This window comes from Fundulus heteroclitus, chromosome 3 (assembly GCF_011125445.2).
Source record: "Fundulus heteroclitus isolate FHET01 chromosome 3, MU-UCD_Fhet_4.1, whole genome shotgun sequence".
In the NCBI taxonomy this organism is placed as follows: Eukaryota; Metazoa; Chordata; class Actinopteri; order Cyprinodontiformes; family Fundulidae; genus Fundulus; species Fundulus heteroclitus.
Window position 1 is genome coordinate 37,528,493 of NC_046363.1, and position 18,320 is coordinate 37,546,812.

The following is an 18,320-nucleotide window of genomic DNA, read 5'->3' on the forward strand; positions in this document are numbered from 1 at the left end:
TGTTAAAATAGGATTCAAAGTGTGGTGACGTGCTGAAAGGTTTTGTGTGGAGTGGTGTGATGGATGGTAATCTTTAATTTTTAATCCAGAGAACATTCTGACATTCTTACAGGATAACAGTGTTATGGAAATATAATCACTTATATATAATAGTGTAGTTTAAAGTAATATAGATCAGGGGTCTTCAACAGGGGGTCCGTGACCCCTAGGGGGTCCGCGGAGGTACTGCATGGGGGTCGCGAAAATTTTGGTTGATTAGACATTTTTTTATATCCCCCCCCTGCAATTTATTTCCACTAATTGAAATGTCTTTAAATTGAAATGTCTTTATGCATGATTACATGCAATTGAGACATTGTTGATCTTGGCAGGTATCAGTTTATTGTGTTATGTTATGTTTATAAATGGCAGTGGCATGGCCACCTTACTCACTGTGCCTCGCACATGTTTAAAATAAAAACATGAATATATGAACCTGTGTATTATTTGAGTATCTTAGTATTGAATGCACAATAACAAGGTACATTTACACATGGCACTATAGGTCCAGTTTGATATAACACAATTTTATACAATATATATAATTAGGGGGTCCCCGCTCCATCTCACCATCAGTTTGGGGGTCCTTGGCCTGGAAAACGTTGAAGACCCATGATATAGATGTTAACTTTAACCCAGTGACCTAAACAGATGAGGATGTATGTAGAACAAAGGTTGGATTCACACTTCAGTGGGCATGTGTCAGGCACAGGATGCAACTAGGAGGTATGACAGTCTTGTGAGCAGATAACTCTTTTAAAAAGTGCATGTCACAAGGTTTTACGATTGTTCCAGTTAACCCCAGGAACAGAGCTAAGAGAAGAGATTAAATTTAACGGTCAAAGGTTATGCAGCAGACTTACTGTCTCAAGGAAACTTAGACAAAAGGTTGGTCCAACACGAACGGGCCCCACATGCGTCTCGTTACTATACTTTGATTTCACAACTGCATTAACTAATTTTTGATTTTACAGACAGGGGGATCTTCACCAGAGATTAACGTATTTGTGTGGTGGTTGCATTTTCTTACAGGACAGCATAAGGACGGGGAAAGTGAAATTGCAATAAAGTGTGTCATTTACTATTACATTTCTAAAATAGGATGGAGATGGAACAATGGAAGGTCGTACGGATTAATGGGGAGAATTCTAAACACAATTGGCTATAATTCTGTGCACAGACTACATTGAAATTGGGGTGAAAAAACTGTGAAGTGTGTTTCTTGTGGGAGTATTCAGTTAATTTCATTACAGGATATGATTCCATATGACTGAAAGGAGCTTTTCGGGACCGAAGTCAACCTCCGGAATTACAGGTAGCACACAACATTTGATATCTAAACGGTTGTCGTGTAAGTTTCAGGAGACATAAAATTAGGAGAAATGTGTAGGGAGACCACCAACCCCCAACCTCGAAGGATGCGCGCTAAGGTCATCAACAGACAGATGTGGTGGGCCAGAGGTCAGGGGCCCATCTGATTCCAGAGCCGTGTGTACCAGCCAAACAGAGGGTTCAAGGAAAGATCACCGGAACAATTTGTCGCGCAGAGCCACTCGCCGATGAGGCAGCTGGAATTTTATTTTGTTTTTGTTTTTTATTTTTAATAAAGATTAACATACAGTTCTGTGGAGACCGCGGTTGGAACACTGACTCTTTACACCATCTTCTTTAAAAGCGAGAAGAAGACATCTCCGAGATGCAAGACATCATGACAATTGAATGCATTGTGTAAAAAAGAAAAAAGAAAATGAGAGTTTTGTAACCACTGCATATGTCTTATAAGTTCCATATTCATAAGGTGTTCAATATTAGTATTGTTAGACTCTTGGTTCTGCATTGCATGATGATCTTTTTATTATGTGGTTTGATCTGAGTATAGTGCTTTCATGTGTTATCTTTATTTCTAAGAAGACATTTTGTTAATCTAGGTTAGGACTCTTAAAGTCATATTTAGATCATATAGTTTCTGGTAGTTGCACATTTATCTCAGCCTTGCGCCTCTCGGATAAAGGTGCTTACTTTTCTTAATTCTAGTAGGTTAGAGATTCAGATAGGTTTAGTAGCTTTTTAGCTTATAGTTGGGTTATTTTACATTTAAGGGGAACATTTGAACTTCATTTGATTTCATAAGTCGCCAACAGAGGGGACAGTAGGTTACAATATTACATCTTACTATTTACATTTTGTTTAAGGGTTTCAAGACAGACTTAGTTTAGCCTAGTTATTGGTTTGATCTATGAGAGATCAAAACAGAGGGGTTGTTGAGAATTAAAAATATATCTTAGTTGGGATTACTGAGGAAAGCAGAGTGGGGTCTGTCCCTCCCTGCTCCAACGTAAGATAAACATGGAGTTTTATTGCTGAGGGGGTGGGTCAGAAAGAGAGTTCCTTTGTTCCGTCCGTCCGTCTGTCCGTCTTCTTCCGCTTATCCGGGGTCGGGTCGCGGGGGTAGCAGCTTCAGTAGGGAGGCCCAGACGTCCCTCTCCCCAGCCACTTGGGCCAGCTCCTCAGGAGGAATCCCAAGGCGTTCCCAGGCCAGCCGGGAGACATAGTCCCTCCAGCGTGTCCTGGGTCTTCCCCTGGGCCTCCTCCCGGTGGGACGTGCCCGGAACACCTCTCCAGGGAGGCGTCCAGGAGGCATCCTGACCAGATGCCCGAGTCACCTCAACTGGCTCCTCTCGACGTGGAGGAGCAGCGGCTCTACTCTGAGTCCTCCCCGGATGACTGAGCTCCTCACCCTATCTCTAAGGGAGAGCCCAGACACACTACGGAGAAAACTCATTTCAGACGCTTGTATCCGGGATCTCGTTCTTTCAGTCACGACCCAAAGCTTGTGACCATAGATGAGGGTAGGAACGTAGATCGACCGGTAAATCGAGAGCTTCGCCTTTTGGCTCAGCTCTCTCTTCACCACAACGAATCGGTACAGCGCCTGCTTCACAGCAGACGCTGCACCAATCCGCCTGTCGATCTCCCGCTCCATCTTCCCCTCATTCGTGAACAAGACCCCAAGATACTTGAACTCCTCCACTAGGGGCAGCACATCCTCCCCTACCCGGAGAAGGCACTCTACCCTTTTCCGGTTCAAGACCATGGTCTCGGATTTGGAGGCACTGATTTTCATCCCGGCCGTTTCGCACTCGGCTGCGAACCGCTGCAGTGAGAGCTGTAGATCACACCCTGATGAAGCCAATAGGACCACGTCATCCGCGAATAGCAGAGACGCAATCCTAAGGCCATCAAAACGGATCCCCTCAACACATTGGCTGCGCCTAGAAATTCTGTCCATAAAAGTTATGAACAGAATCGGTGACAAAGGGCAACCTTGGCGGAGTCCAACTCTCACCGGAAACGAGTCCGACTTACTGCCGGCAATGCGGACCAGACTCTGACACCGGTCGTACAGAGACCTGACAGCCCTTATTAAAGGGTCCGGTACTCCATACTCCCGGAGTACCCCCCACAGGATCCCCCGGGGGACACAGTCGAATGCCTTCTCCAGATCCACAAAGCACATGTAGACTGGTTGGGCAAACTCCCATGCCCCCTCAAGAATCCTGCTGAGGGTATAGAGCTGGTCCAGTGTTCCACGGCCAGGACGAACACCACACTGCTGTTCCTGAATCCGAGATTCGACTATCCGACGGACCCTCCTTTCCAGAACCCCTGAATAGACCTTACCAGGGAGGCTTAAGAGTGTGATTCCTCAGTTCCTTTGTTCAAAACAGATTTTCCCCTTCTCCTAAAAGACATGGGATGGCCTCACCCTTAAAAAGATATGTTCAGACTTTTTAAAGTTAGACAGACTTATCCACCGCGGTGAGAACAACATCTTGTAATGGTATGTACCCTGTCTCCATATTTAATTTCTATGAATTAAATATATATTTAAACTGTTCTACCTCTGATCAATGATTCCTCATTTATTGTCAAATCTTAAACCGGGGTAAAAATGGGCCTTTAGTAGCGAAGCAGGATTAGGCCAACAATACAGAAATCACACATGGTTCGCGCTAACTGCTCCGCCACGGGCAAGCCCCGGAAAACAAAACTTACCAAATCCGGTTGGGAGAAGGGCGAAAACATCGTTTCCACCAACAAAAGCCTTCAGAGCCGTTCTCTGATGTTCTTTTAATGAAACAATATTAGGTAGATTGGACAACACGGAAGAAATAGCAGCATCAATGTTAACGCTTGCTTCCTCGATGACTATGACCAACCAATTTTGTTTTGTCTTTTGTTTGTTTTTGCATGTAAATAGTTCCTTAGCTTCTTTATTACCCCGTTAACATTCCCCTTTTTTAACCAAGCCGAGACCATTCCGAGCTCGGTAACCGAGATAACTCTGGAGTGTAAATGGTGAACTGAACCGAGCTAGATATAACCAGACCGCGCTAACTGCAGACCAGTTCCTGAGTAGGTCTCGGGCTGGTGTTTTCTGTCCCGGTTATCTGATAATGAAGAGCGCATGAGCAGACCACGTCATGCCCTTACAGTCAGCTGACTGTCCACGGTTTTTCCAGCGTGTCTGGCTGCACGTCCCGATTCACACTCCATTCAGACAAATTTCAGACATTCATAAAAATGCTAGCTTCCTTATCATGCCACACGATTTCCAGAGAGGATTCTGCTTAGCAGTGTGATGAACCTCAGCGTCTGTCGTTGTTTCCTGCGTCTGTAAATCCTTATTAGACGTTAATTTGTCTTATCCACGTCCCAAAAGCCGACTCTGTCCAACCATAACTTCCTGAATGTTAAGGGCGCCGCCATTTTGGTGGGGAGGTCGTGGCCGAGTGGTTAGAGCAGCGCGCTTGCACTCAGAGAAGGATGCAAGTAACCTGAGCAAGACCCTTAACCCCAGATTGCTCCCCGGGCGCCGCACAGTGGCAGCCCACTGCTCCCTTAGGCGGTGGGATAAAAGCAGAGAACACATTTCGTTGCTTTGTACTTGTGACAGTGCAATGACAATAGAGTTCAATTCTGTTCTATTTTGATTAGCTTGGTGCCGCCTTCAATCACAGAAGATTAGAACTTCTGTCTTGTCAGAATTTAAGTGCAGGAAATTTAAAGTAATCCAGCTTTTGATGTCATCAAGACATGACTGCAGTCGAAGTAATTGATTGGATTCATCAGGATTTATGGATAAATATAGCTCAGTGTCATCAGCATAACAGTGGAAATTAATCCCATGCTGTCTGATAATTTTGCCGATCGGAAGCATATATATAGTAAAGAGAATTGGTCAAAGGACTGAACCCTGTGGTACTCAACAAGTGACCCTAGAGTTTGAAGAAGATTTATTATTAACATAAACAAACTGGAATCTGTCCGACAGATTTAAACCAGCCTAATGCTTTACCCTTAATCCCTACTGGTTGCTCAAGTCTTTGTCGGAGAATATTGTCCAATCTAATTCCCATTTCAATTAGCAGAGCTTTATAAAAGTTGCTTGTATTTTTTATGCATTAACTAACCTAAAATCTCACTGGCTCATTCACCATCATATTGCACTATGCCCAGGGGTGGACTGGGACAAAAAATCGGCCCTGGCATTTTGGATTAGACTGGCCCACCACATTGTCAAGGTTCCTAAACAAGCGCGCTTGGCCTCCCCTGGGATTGCACAATCCCATGTTAACTGCGCTGGCTTCCATTCTGTGAATGCATCTTCCTGTCTCTAGATCATAAATTCAATTGTTCAAACAGTTATGAGCTGATTTTCCATTTAATATATTGGATTACGAATTGTGTTTTGGTCATCAAACTGTGTGCAGGTAACATGTTTTCGTGCTGCTGGGCGATCATAACCAGCAGAGAGCTGGTTGTAGGTGAGGCCGGCAGTTCCTTGGCCTCTAGGCAGGGGGCGCTCAAGGAGCACCGCTCCTGATCCAAAACTGTAGAGTGACAGCAAGTTATGGATGTTTTATTAGCGAGTTTTGCTAAACAAGTAAAGCACTAAAAAGACTCTAAGCATCCAGCTGGAACAGGACTGATGAAGGAAGGCTTTCCTCCCTGGCAGTGAGCTCCACTGAGACTGAGAGACTTTTAAATCTGAAGAAGATAAAGAGAACTTTTATCGGAAAATGATGATATTTTTGTGCAGAAAGAGCTGCGCATGGACTTAATTTATAAGTAGAGGTAAGACAGCGATAATTATTCATGTTTTGTTTCTGTAATGAAATGTGCTTAATGTGGGTTATAGTTTTAGAATGTGTTACAAATGCAGAAATCCATCATAACTCATAAACTGTTACAGTCAAATGACAAATAATTTATTTTTATTTGTTCATCAAATAATCAATATTTTTTCCATGTATCTTGGTGAATTTATTTGGCTCAATCAGTCTCCTTCAGCACTTTGCAACGAGTCTACTCTGTAGAGTGTATATATTTCTAAATGTGACTGATGACGTCAGTGCTTCACCAGCTATGAACCCTACCGCACTCACTGACTACAACCACCACCATATTTTTCATCAGCAACCGGAGCAGATGAAGGGTCTGCTGTTGGGAACATGTCAGTCAGTTTGACACATTTCGCAGCGTCCGTTTGAAGAACTCGTTTCTTTTTTTCGTGCAGTTTCTCTGCGCCTCCCTTGCGTTTCTTATCCGTTTCTACTGTGAACACCGCTGCACAAAGTTCCACATGGAGCGTGAAGGTGTTTTTCTCCTTTATGATTGGCCTAGCCCTTTAGACTGTCAGGGATGATAACCAATGGGCTGCAGTAGCCTGTGGTAAGGGCCGGATGATCGGAACAGACTCTTGCGCTGCTGATTTTATTTTTCTTCATGCATTATGCAAATATAACGAGGCAGATATATAAAATAATAATAATAATAATAATAATAATAATAATAATAATAATAATAATAATAATAATACATAATACATATTATTAATATACATGTCGGGTCTGCCGGCCCAAACACCACGTCGGCCCACCGGGCAAATGCCCGGTACGCCCGATTACCAGTCCATGCCTGAGTATGCCCAAACATATACCCTCATCACACATATCCCCAAGCTTATTATTAACAATGTGAAATGCATGTTTGTTTTAACTCACTGCAGCCACCTTCACAGGTGCACAAACCATGTAAGCAGGACTCCAACACAGCAACCATCACACATTAAGCCCTGGAACAGCAGCAGGAATCTTAAATAAAACTTCTTTTCTTACCGGCTGTCCCTTCAGTGTTTGTCAGTGGGTCCTTGCTTCTCTGCAGTCAGTTTGCAGTGTGTCTCATATATACCTGCTGATGAGCACAGCTGCTCTCCCAGGTGTCATTTACCCCTAATCAATGTCTTTTAGGCAAAGTGCTGGCAGGTCAGCGCAACAAGTATGGAGCCAAGAGTGCGTCGGTTTATGCACATTTTAAGCAAAAACCATTGAATCTAGGATAGTTTCAAAGGCTATACTAAGGTTATCACATTCTGTAACAACATGAATGTTGAAATCCCCCACTATAATAACCTTGTCGGTGTTTATCACCAAATCAGATAAGAAGTCTGACAACTGATCCAAAAACTGAGAGTAAGGGCCTGGTGGATGATACAAAATAACAAACAGAAGAGGTTTTATTGCTTTGCAATCTGGATGAGGGAAACTAAGGGTTAAATGTTCAAAAGAACTGTAGTTATTAGTTGGCCTGGGACTAATTAATAAATCAGACTGAAAAGTAAACCCCTGTCAGGGGTCAGAGCAACAGGACATTAATCATTTAGGTAGGTGAAGGTTGGTTTCTTGGGAGTAAGCACAATGTTGGAGGATTTCAGGCAGGCAGGGACCATGGAGGGCTGCAGGTAGAGGTTAAAGATGTCCTGAAAGACCTCTGCGAGTTGGTCAGCGCATCATTTTAGCATCCAAACTGACACCATGTCTGCACCTGCAGCCTTATTGGTGTTGATTTCTTTAAGGTGGAGGTCAGTTGGTGCAGCTGCAGGATAAGGAGCTGATGCTGCACCTCTGATTGAGGAAGATTTTCCGACTCCCTGCTGCTTTGAGAGTCGAAGCATGCAAAGAAGCTGTTTAAGGTGTCAGGGTGAGCTGGGTCATTGCTGAGCTGCTGGTCACTGGGCTTATCATCCGTGATGGTCCTGATACCTCTCCACGTCACATGGGTTATTGTTGCTGAAAAGTTTCCTCGATACTGTGTTTTGCCTTCTAGATGCCTTCTTTCAGCTCACTTCTGGCCCTGATGTAGGCCACTCTGTCTCCTGGCTGAATGCAGCATGCCACACCTTCAGCAGAGACCACACTGTGCTGTATAGGGTTAGGCAGGCATACAAGCATGTGGAGGGCACAAAAACTACTGAGAATTATTTAGAGTCACTGCATTGACATTTCAGCAAGTTGGACCAGAATGCCAAATCAGTTTTTTAGTTTCACTCTCTCTATGAGTTCATTGTAAGCCCTCTGTGGATTGATAATTTACATTTCAGTCAAATAATGTGCCATCCTTTGTTCCTAACACATTTCCCATTTCAACATATCGGTTTACAAAAATCTAGTTTCGTTTTTCAATTGGGATATGATGTGATTTCTAAATGTTCCTGTCATTTGTTTGAGCAGTGTATGTTTATGCTTACTTTTTAACCCTTTTTTCAGATATGTTTTCGTCCAAGCCACTAATCTGTTGACTAAGATTAGAATATTTACTTGACTGAATATAACTTTAAACTTTAGGAAATGTTTCTATCAAATATTGCTTTTAACGGAGAAAGTATGATAAAAATTTGGTTGAGATGCTTAGCAACTTCTGAACCTTTGCTACCGTAAACCCTTTGGATTACTGCAACTGAATTAAAACTGTGCCTTCTTTTCAAATAAAAGTGTTAGACTTTGTTCTTAAAGGTGTTGCAATGCACCTTCAAAGTGGTACCTCAAGGTTAAACTTTGCATATGGAAATTACATTATTCCCTTTGTTTTCAGGAAACAATTTCCTTCTATAAAAGAAGAGCTCAACATTGTAGGAGCAAGCAAGTCTACTGGTGAGTATGTCTTTATATTTTACTGGGTATTGAGCAGTCATCTTGTTGTTTTAGAGAAATTAATAGATAGGATTCAGTTTTAAAGACTTGATAGCAATGAAACACCCTTAAAGCCAATACTGCTTTCTGTTAAAATTGGGTTTAAAAGAATTAAGAAAATTAAAATTTAAACACAGATAAATAACACCCAATCTATGACATTTTTATTCAAATTGTTTGAACATTTTGAGGATTTTTTTCCACTTATGCTACGGCTTTACATGATTTTTATATGAATTTTTCCCTTTTTGCAGAAAAATTCCCAACAAATCAACAAATGGCTTGGATAACTCTCATCCTCTTTGGTAAGAGCCTAAAAAGCAGCGAAATCTTGGGCAATAACTTACAATACGTCACAGTTTTGAAGATCAACATGGACAATTCTTAATAAGGACTTTAGTATATCAGCTTACTAGAGTAGTAAAGAAAAGAATTTCAAACATAAAGATAAAGGTTAAAACAAACTGAACATCAGTGATGTTGGTTTTATGTGAGATTTTAGATTGTTCCATTTCACTATTGGTTAAATACCTAAGATGATACTAAATATTTTTTAATGTTACAAACTGTTTACTTTGTGAATTGAATCGGCGATAAAGCTGGTTGACAAAAATAATTCTGCCAACATTACCTCTAAACTCTGTTGTTGGTGTATGTCCAGGATTTTGCCTCTGCTCCTGCTCAAAGTTCCCTCTCCGAAAGTACTACTATGTTGAGATGTCAAGGACCTGGTTTGAGGCTCAACAATTCTGCAGGGAGCATTACACTGACCTGGCCACATTTGAGAATATAGAGGATTTTAATAGGCTGAAAGCTCCTTTTTCCGATTCCTGGGCATGGATTGGACTCTGGGATGATCCAAACTCCTGGAAAAATGAAATGGGCAATGAGTCCAACTCCTGGAGGTGGTCTGCGACAGGAGAAACCAGTAAAACTGGTTACAAAGCGTGGTCCTCTGTAGAGCCAGACTTCTCGGAAGGAAAAGAGACATGTGTCAATATACAATATGACGGTAGCTGGTCTGATTTAAAGTGTGATACTGAGAGATACTTTATTTGTGAGAATGGTGAGAAAATATTTTTTTATGTTTTTATTCATAGTAGTTCCAGAATTTATATAAAAACTGTAATCCCATTGTCTTAATACTATAAGAGCTATATTTTCAATATGAATATAAAATAATTTCATTCTTATATCTATTTACCATTAAAGTACAACTATAATGTGCTCAACTTTTTTTGCAGTTACAGAACAAAATGTGAAACAGTATGTTTTCATCTCCACTCTGAAAACATGGGGATCTGCTCAATCTTACTGCAGAACGCACTACACTGACTTGGCGACGATCGATAGCGAAGAAGAAAACCTTGAAGTCAAAAAGATAATTCCAGCTAATGACAGCAATGCTTGGATCGGTCTGTACAGAGTGCCGTGGCTTTGGTCAGACAAAACCCAAAATTCCTTCCGAAACCAGGGTTCTACCGATCTAAATAGCGGAACTCAGCACTGTGTCCTTCAGAACCCATCACATGTGTGGTCTGATAACAATTGTTATTTTAAGAATTTTTTTATCTGCCACCAAGGTAATGACTAAATTGACATTTGGGAGCATGCAATATATGCAATATAAATATATCATTAATTTTGTGACACTGGTTACTTTTCTTTTCAGTGGTAAGGATGGCCACCACTGTAAAGATAGCTACCGTGACTGATGCCGATCTGACTGATCCAGCCATCAATGCCCAGGTCCTCCAACAGGTACAGCAAATATATTCTAACCCTCCTTTTATTTCTCTTAAAAAGTAACAGCAGCTTACTGAAGTTTGTCTAATTCTTTCCTAGCTTGGTGCCCTGTTGACACGTCAGGGATGGACAGATGTTCAATTGCGATGGAAGACTGAGCCCAAGAAAAAGGACAAAAATTAATGCACAGAACTTCAGTGTAATACACTTGCTTAATGTTGTTCTTTGCGAATTTATCACCCTTGTGTTTTTTGTTTTATTTCACTTTAAGTAGTAGTTTTATATCCTTTGGTGAATGAAATTGCAAAACAGCAGCAAACAGCACCAGTGTGTTTGCTTAGCAGGGTTGGTTCCTTCATGAATGAGAACCAGGGAATCCCCAACAACTGGTGCCCTACTCCATCCAACACCCACTACCCGATAAACCCTGGTCTGCAATAACCAAACTTTACATCATGTTATTTCTTAGAAAGATTAAGAAATTAAAAAATGTGTTTAGCACTAGTTATTTTTGTGAAATATATAGAGAAATATTAAATATGTAGAGAAATATGTTTCACTACTTTACCACTTAATTTTATTAATCACACACTTTAATGCAAAAATAATTTAATAGAGGTTTGAAGTTTTGATTTAGAGAAGGAACTCTGAAAAAGATTGCTTGATCGTTATTCATTGTTTTTATATAAAAATCAATATTGTAACCCAAGCTGACCTGAAAATGTTTAAAAGCGTGATTTCTTTGAGACGGAGTTGTCTAGATCCAGTCTACCTGCATCGATCTGCAAAAAAACAAACTTTATATTCTGTTACTCATCAGAAGGATTTACAAATAAAAATCTGGGTTGGCAATGGGTATTTTTGTGAAATATAGAGAGACAGAGGTTTAATATGTAGTTAAATATTTTCACAAGTTTTGCACTTAATTCTATTATTCACCAACTGTATTTTAAATGATCTGTAATCAGTGCAAAAATACCTAAGTCCAGTTTGTAAGTTTTGAATTAAAGAAATTCTCTAAAATGAATAAGCTTGATTATTATTCATAAGTCTTATCATATAGAAATAAACTTTCTTACAACTGATACAAGCTGATCTATAAAATGAAAAGTTTAAAAACATGTTTCCCCCCGCAGTGTATGTAAACATCTAGTGTAATTTGTGATGTACAGTGTGGACCAAGACAAATGTCCAATAAAGCAATCTTGTCTTACTTTACACGTTTGAAACCTTATTATAAATTTCATTTTAAATTATTTTTTCAAGATATATTCATTGCGTATAATCTGAATCTATATTAAATAGTTTAACATAAACCCGAGTTAGCCTTTTCTTGTTGAACTGATAAATTGTTAGATTTGCTGTTTTGATTTATTTAATTAAGTACTGGACCTCAGTGCAGCAATCAACATTGTTGATTACTGTTTTGTTGGAGCGTGTGGAAAACTGGACCAGCCCTTCTGGTACAGTACTTGACTGGTTGGAATTTCACTTGAAGGACAGGAACTTGTTTTAGAATTAATAGGTGACTTTATGTCAGAGATCCCTCGTGGGGCACTTCCTATTCATTATTTGCATGCTCTCCTTAGTTCAAATTATAGCAAACAAGATAAATTACTATAACTATTGTTGGTCCATCATCAAAGGAAACGACTGAGGGACTACGCCTCCCAGCTTTCATTGCAGCTGCCGTCACAAACCAAGCTCAGAGAGCACAGTCTAGAAGACATCAGAGAACTTCTGTTCAGAGCGGCGTTCCAAACTTCCCTCGTTCCCCTCCCAACCTTCAAAGGAATTTGAGAAAGCTTTCAGGATTTAGCTGTTTGTGCATCCAGCAAATCTCATTCTTCCTTTTTCACTTTCTAAGAATTTATTCAAAGAATCTCTGAAATCTCTCTGTGTGCCGAGTAAATTTCCCTTTCAATTAATGTGGATCCGCAGCCTGCCATCTACTGGTATTAATCAGGTTTTCCAGCCTTTTTAAAGGTTTGTCAGAGGGTGTTTAATATTTTTCTGCTTTTCTACTCTTTTCAGTCCAGTAACCTCAGGGTTTGTACACAATCTGAAAATCTATTTTCTAATATATTCAGGGTAAGTATGGAAAATTGACAAGTGACTACACAAAAGTCTGAAAAGACTTTTGCCCATATTGCATTGTATATATAATAAAATTTTGAATATATGAAAAAGCAGGTTTCACAGTGATTTGTTTCTATTTTTATGAGACATCAAGACTTCTTTTACAAGGATGGACCATGCAAGAAAGGCAGCAGCAAAAGGCATGGTGGACAAGACAGACGACAAAAACGAATACTGAAAATATAAAGTGTGAACAATTTGACAAACTGTTTAAAAAGTTATAGTTGCAGTAACAATTTAAAATTTAAAACAAAGGCACTGTTGAAAGGATTTCTCAAAAAGCAGGGGGCTTTCAGTGAAACTAGCTCTCAGTTTATTTTCTAATCGGAGGACAACACAAGCAGAGAGTCAGAAAAACCGAAAGCTTTTTCATGTTGCCACACATGTAGGCCCTTGGGGGGTGGGGGCGTCACTGGGGAGTGGGGATAATTTCCCAGCCCCTCTGTCTGGTGACGTCATTGGCCCCAATTTTATTATACATCTTAGACATTTTCATTTCTAATATTTTCAAAACATACATATGTTTCTCTGTCTCTCTCCCCCGTTCAGGACTTACAAGCTTCTGCGTTACATTAACACACAGTTTACTGAGTGTATATAACCTCTGTATATACAGTATATCCATTTTATTTTATTTTAATTTTTTCTCTGCACCATCAACATCAAGTCAAATTCCTTGTAAGTGCAAACCTACTTGGCGATTAAACTTGATTCTGATTCTGAAGTAGGGCACTGATTTGGGGGTGCTAATTGTGTAGGCCTCACCCCTGGTGGCTTCCTCTGCCCCCCATATAGAGGCCCGGGTGTTGGCTGGGGCTGGTGCTTTTGCTTGGGTTTGGGTTCGAGCTGCCCCCTCACCTGGGACATCCCAGGTCTCCAAGTGTGAAGCTTCTCACAACCACTATTGAGCATTTTTCTTATGGATAAACCTTGCATACACAAGCACACTCTCACAAACACCTACAGGTGCTTGGATTCAGGTACTTACAGACTCATTTCTATACAGAAAACCCCAATTATTATCTTTAGCTGTCACTTTATATATTTTGTATTAAATAATACGGTATATTCTTCGGTGATGGTATCAAGGTGTTTGCTGTTTGTACCTGTAATACTTTTTACTGTTCTTTCGTTTTACATCTCTCTTTGCAGGTGTACAAGCAGACTCAGAGGATGTTATATCGCTCTTTCCCTTTCCTCTCCTCTTTTTTTTCACCCTTTCTCCCGTTTAGTATTTTTTCTCATCTTTTTCTGTTCTGACAGCTGAAGCTAGGCAGCAGCACCCCTCGCGACCCCAATAGGGATAAGCATGTCGGTAAATGGATGGATGGATGCTTCTGTTCTTTTTTTCCTCTCCTACCTTTGCTCTCCGCCTCTCTGCCAACTCGGACGCTCTTTTCTCTGCTCCCTGCTTGCTTGCATTTTCCTCTCTTTTTATCTCCTTTTTATCTCTTAACCAAAATTACAGAAAGTTGGATTTAGTTATTTTATTTTATTTATTTTCTGTGATTTATTTTTGATTTTGATTTTTTCCCCGTGTGGACTATTTTAGTTTTCAGCTAATCCACACAAGATGCCTCTTTACAACAGCCCAGAGGAGGCAGTTCTCAGGAAAAATGCTCTTATGGAAAAACTTCAACATGAAGCGGATATGAAGGAGAACCACCCGATTCAAAGGATGCCTACCTTCACCACAATGGACTTTGACAAGCTTTTACAGAAGATAGCTGTTATGGAACTGAAAATCTGTCGACTTGAAGTGAATTATGATGTAAACGCCACGCATGGAAATGAAACAACCCTGCCTGTGATTCTGAATGGTGACCACCAGCCCAGTGACTCAGCGAACAAACAGTCACCGGAGGAAAATGAGAATCCCTGGATCACTCTGGGTGCAAGACCAAAGGATCAACGAACCCCGCACCCAGACAAAGAAAACTGGCCGAGACTACAGAGAGATGTCCCAAGACAAATGAAACAACAACGGGCTGTTCTCAAAACAAATGATAGGAGTAAACCTGCTGGAAATGCTGGAATTCCATTACGAAACAGATTCGCTCCGCTCCAAAATGTGACCAGGGAGGATCACGACAACAATCAGAGGTATGTCAACGATTTTCGTTCTAAGACATCACAGAAAAGACATGCCACAGGGCCAAGGACCCTGATATTATGCAATGGATCTGTAAGGGGGATTAAACATTTCTGTAACAAGAAAAACACAGAGGTGTTGATTTATAATCCTTCGAACTTTGGCCTGGTGTCTGAAATATCAGACAACCTTCTGAGGAACTTGAAAGAACGCCCGACCTTGGAAAAACTCATAATACAAGCTGAAGCCCTGGGCGACGTCACCCGGATAAGAAAATCAGAAGTATTGAAAGAGGATTACATTCGTTTGTTGAACCTAGTTCATGGCCTTAATGTCAAGGTGTTTCTTAATGGCCCTCACTCGCCCGTTTACTGTGGAGATGAGATTTTTTCCAGAATTCTGATGCTAAACAAATGGCTGGAAAAAACATGCAAACAACTGTAACCTTCATAGACAACTTTAACATCTTCTGGGAAAGAAGACATCTGTTTAGCAGCAATGGCTTCTCTCTAAATAGGTCAGGTGCAAAACGGCTGATTTCAAACATCTTCTTTTCTGTGAACCTTACGCCATCAGCTTTGTCCCAAAACAAAGTACATCCAGTGCCAAAACAAATGATAAGCCCAGTGCAGCCCGAACAAGCCAAGATAAAGATGGCCAGAAAGATGACACAGAAAGAGGCTTCATCAGAGCTACAGGAGGATACATCTCCGATCCCAGCAGGACAACGAGAGGACCAAGAACCGCCATCGTCACGAACACCGGTCTGGACTAGACTAAAGCCCAGAGGTTCCTTTTCTGGAATTTTCTCCCAACATGAACAAAGTATTTAAGATTGGCCTACAGATGACATCCTCTCCATATAGCCACAGCTCTGTGACTAAACCAGCATCTTCCAAAGGCCGCAGAGATCCTCCTCTATGTATCACAGAACATGCCTGTCCTCAAGACCTTCAGATTACTTCGCTGTGATACACAGCGGGCCCTCGCTGCACGTTTATCAGACATGACAGTTTCCAGAATCAGCTTAGGTCTTTTCCCGGGAATTACGGAATATCTGTGATGATTCGTGGCAGAAAAAAAGAAAAACAAAAGGATAAACAGGAACAAATACTTGAAAGTCATTAACTGTCAGATGCAACCTGCCACAGAGACATCATCAACCACCAAATCATATAAACTAGGTTTATTAAACATTAGATCTCTGTCAGGAAAATCCCTTTTAATTAATGACTTTATTATTGACAACAATCTTGATGTTATGTTTTTAACAGAAACATGGTTACATGAATCTAATGAAGAAGGTATACTGATGGAGTCAACACCTCCAAACTACAATTTCCTTTGTGAGAGCAGACAGCAAAGGAAAGGTGGAGGAGTAGCAACATTGTTTAATGATTCACTAAAGTGTAAAAAGGTGCTTTTGGGAAAATTTGACTCTTTTGAACATTTGGCTCTCAAGGTAAAGAGCCCGATACGAACTATGTTTCTGAATGTTTACAGGCCTCCTAAGTCAACGTCAAACTTTTTTAAGGATTTTAGTGACCTCTTGTCTGTGATATGTGTTGATTGTGACTGTTTAATTATTGTGGGAGACTTCAACTTTCACGTTGACAACCCTGAAGACAGAAGTGCAAAAGAACTGTGTGACACACTTAGAAACTTTGGTTTAACTCAGAATGTTAAACAGCCAACACACAAGCAGGGGCATATTTTAGACTTAATCATCACTAAAGGTCTAAACATTTCACAGGTCAATGTAACTGATGTTGCCTTATCCGATCACTTCTCTGTTACCTTTGAATGTATCATTACCAGTGACTCATTTAGCCAAAGGGACATCGTAAGAAAACGCACCTTTAAGGACAATGCCACTGAAACTTTTATTCAAGCTTACTCTGCTACCTCAACCTTGGGCTGCAACTCAGTAGATGAGCTAGTAGATAACTTTCAGTCTAAAGTCTCAGACATCATTAACTGCATTGCTCCAGTCAAAGTGAAGTTTTTTTCCGGGAAGAAAAAATCTCCTTGGAGAAATGCTCTAGCAGCTAGAAGTGAAAAAAGGGAATGTCGGAAAGCTGAACGCAGGTGGAGAAAGAACAGACTCCAGGTTCACTATGACATCTATAAAGAGAGACTTTACAGATATAACTTACAACTGAAAAATGCAAGAGAATCTTTCTTCTCTGAGATCATTAAGAAAAACATTAATAATGCTCGTGTCTTATTTGCCACAGTCGACAGGTTAACAAATCCCCCTGTGTCAGTGGCTTCCGAACTCCACTCCACCAGGGCCTGCAATGAATTTGCAAACTTCTTTACTGAAAAAAATACAAAAGATTAGAGGATCTGTTTGTACATCCATACTAAGTTCAGTACCAATGTTGTCTCCTACCAGAATTGATTTTGACCAAATGTCCCAATTCAGCCAAATAAACTCCAAAAGCTTAGAGCAGATAATTCAGCAGTTAAGTTCCTCCTCAAGCTGCCTTGATGTTCTCCCCACAGCTTTCTTTAAAAAAGTTTTACCTGTCATAGTGTCTGATTTGACTCAGATAATAAACGCGTCCCTTCTGTCAGGTGTTTTCCCCCAGTCCCTAAAAACAGCAATTATCAAACCACTGCTGAAAAAGAACAATTTAGATAAACTTCTACTCCAGAACTACAGGCCCATTTCAAACCTCCCCTTTATCAGTAAGATCATTGAAAAAGTTGTATTTCAACAATTAAACACCTTCTTAACTACGACCAGCCCTTTGATGTTTTCCAGTCAGGTTTTCGTGCTCACCACAGTACAGAGACCGCCCTTATCAAGGTGTTTAATGACATCCATATAAATACAGACTGTGGAAGAACCACAGTGCTAGTTCTATTGGACCTCAGTGCAGCATTTGATACTGTCGATCACTCCATTCTGTTAGAACGCCTGGAGAACTGGGTCGGCCTTTCTGGTACAGCTCTCCACTGGTTTAAATCCTACTTAAAGGACAGGGACTTTTTTGTATCAGTAGGTAACTTTACATCAATGATGACAAAAATCACATGTGGGGTTCCCCAAGGGTCCATCCTGGGTCCCCTCCTTTTCAATACCTACATGCTCCCTCTAGCTCAGATAATAAAAATCAACAACATCAGCTACCATAACTATGCAGACGACACACAGCTCTACATCACCATGTCACCAGGTGACTATGGACCAGTTCAAGCACTGAGTAAATGCCTAGAAGAAATCAATACGTGGATGTGCCAAAAATTTCTTCAACTGAATAAAA